This window comes from Carlito syrichta, unplaced genomic scaffold, assembly GCF_000164805.1.
Source record: "Carlito syrichta isolate Samal-C Ts95f unplaced genomic scaffold, Tarsius_syrichta-2.0.1 Scaffold303178, whole genome shotgun sequence".
Taxonomy (NCBI): Eukaryota; Metazoa; Chordata; class Mammalia; order Primates; family Tarsiidae; genus Carlito; species Carlito syrichta.
The window spans coordinates 28477-31427 of NW_007247274.1; positions in this window are offsets into that span (position 1 = coordinate 28477).

Sequence of the window (2951 nt, forward strand, 5' to 3'; positions counted from 1 at the left end):
GGTCACAAATAAATGAGGACAGAGACCATGAGCTGAAGAAATAGGAACTTTTTGCTTGGCTAGCTATGTGTTTCTTTCTCTGCCCATTCAGTAACACTGAGTCAACCTTTTGAGGATCTAGCCGCCGCTTACTGGACACTTGTGTTCCAGGGACTAGGTGTTTGGCTTCGTTGTCTATAACTGTCACCCAAATCCTGTAAGATGGTTATTCTAAGTCCTATTTAGCAACGAGAAGGCTGGGGTTCCCAAAGGTAGATATTTCCCAAGGCCACACACCATCTATGTGGGAAGAGGCAGCCAGGATTTAGTACCAGACCTTACTTTATATGAAGTTGCCCACACCAGTGGCTCTTAAGCCCTGGTACATTTTCCACTGGTCAGTGGCAAAATGAGAAAAATTGGGCTAATCTATGTAAACTTTAAATAAAGCTAAATGTATTCCATTTGAAAGATTATCTTTTATTCTGATTTTTATACATTTTGGCGTTTTTATTACCTAAATGATGGTTAAAGCTAATGACTTTAACCATCAATTACATAATTTTTTTCATGCCAGTATCTGGCAAAAACAAGAAATATTCCAGCCCTGTTTTGCTTTTTTTTTTTTTTAGAAAGCCGGATTTATTGAGAGGACAGAGGAGATCCCACAGTGGGAGGGGACCCAAAGGGGTTGCCCCTCATTGCTTTTATCTTTACATTTTCTGGTCCCTTAAGTTTAAAAGTCTGGGAACCACTGGACCGCACTGTCTGGCCTGTGAGCCTCTGGAGAAAGTTCCAGAAAGGTGTGTAATCCTCCCTCTCTTCTGCGTTCAGCTGCTACAGCCTTAACATCACGCAGTGCCGCTGGTTGGATCTGGGTGGGGCTCTCTCGCTGGGACCCGCTCCCAGTCTCTGACTCAGTCTCTCGGGGGTGCTGACTGAGAACTTGCGTTTCTAACAAGTCCCCAGGTGATGCTGGCGCTGTCTGTCCAGGGCCACACTTTGAGAACCATTAGGTTCAATCAGTCACCTTGATGTGCTCCTCCTTGTCAGGGACTGATTCAGATACAGGATTGATACGAACCAGCTGGGTCAGGGTACAGTCACAAGTCAAGAGGTAGGGAGAGACATCTGGGGAGTTACTTCCTCCGTGATAAAAAATAGTTCCAAGAGGAGAAACTCCCTTTCCTGCTTTTGGACATTGTTGTGCAAGGATGTGGTGTTTGGGGTTGCTAGGGTCATCCTGTGACCAGTCTAGCCACCCCCAGTGGGAAGCCCACAGTCAAGGAGCCCGTAGACCTTACCCAGAATCAACTGCATGAAACCGTATGGCGAGACAATCACCATTTTTTTTTCTTGCTCATGAGTATAATCTGGTAAGAATACTGTTGTGGAATTAAGGTCTACATGGCAGCTCTGCTCCCTAAGACGTACTGCATGTAATGTATGTACATGTGAGTGTGCACATATGTGAACGTGTGTGTTATATGTGTGCATAGATGTGTGTTGTGTACGTGTGAGTGTGTGTTTTATGAGTGTATGTGTGAATATGTTACATGAATGTGTGGCTGAGTGTGTGAATGTGTGTGGATGAGTGCATTTGTGTGTATATGTGAGTGTGTGTGTTCCATGAGTGTGTGTATGAGTGTGTAGTGAGTATATGTATATAGGTACATATATATATGTATATGTACATAGTGAGTATCTGTATATGTGAATGTGTGTGGTTTATGGACCCAACTTAACGCTGAAGGCATTTCCTTTTATGAATCGCCATAAGGCAAGTGAAAAGGCAGTGATGGGCTCCAATTCTCTGACTGTCATCCATATGTGGTAAAATGAAATGAAGTATTGAGGTGCTTTGGAGGACTGTTACATAAAACACCTTTGTACAAAATATGTAGATATGCTGGGTGCGGTGGCTCATACCTATAATTCCAGCACTTTAAGAGGCGGAAGCGAGAGGATTGTCTGATCCCGTGGGTTTGACACCAGCTCGGACAACTTGGGGAGACCTCGTCTCTACAATAAATCAAAAATTAGCTGGATGTGGTGGCATGCACCTGTAGTTTCGAAGGCTGTACAGGAAGGCTGAGGCAGAAGGATTGCCTGAGCCCAGCAGGCTGAGGCTGTGGTGGCCATGAGCATGCCACCGCACTCCAGCCTGGGCAAAAGAGCGAGACTCCAACTCAAAAAAAAAAAAAGGAGATATTGGTCTACTGATATCTTTCTGTTATTTATAAAATACTGACACTGTTATAGGAATGAGGAAAGCCCAAGTGAAAGAATGCTAGTAAAGGATTTTTACGATACCAACATCTGGCCTGCTTTATTATATAGGAATATCTCACAAACTCTATGAACATGTAAAATGCAAGAATCACTCCCCGGCTCTACAGTTACCCTCAAAGGACTCCACATAAGATTTTAAAACCCTTTTCCCCAAAAGAAAAAAAAGAGATTTCTTGAGCATTCTGAAGTGGCAGTTAGACACTTCCTGGAGAGTGCGGTTCTCCAGGGATTGGTCAAAAATGGCTGGGATTCCAGCGGCCCTGTTAGCCACAGGCTCTTTGGAGCCTGGCAGTCGACTAGAATACATTTGAATGTCCCCAAACCTGCATCCCCCTGTGCACTACATAATCGACACTGCAAGCTCTGTGAAGGGTACAGCCTGTACTGAGACACAACAGTTAACAATGAACTTGCGGTAACCTCGTTTTTGAACAGCGGGCTGGGCCATCCAATCACTACCTTGCTTGTAAGGGACAGGGTAGGCCTTCCATTTCTACCCTCCCAACATGATCCATTAGTATATACAGTCATTGTGCCTCTTTATAATTTTAATGTAAAGTATTAAGGATGGGTTCATTTCTTTTTTTGTCTTTTTTTAATTATAAAGATGTGGGGTGCACTTCAGGGTTAGGTATACAGATGTTGATTATGCAGGTACCCTTGTTGATGAGGTATGCCCC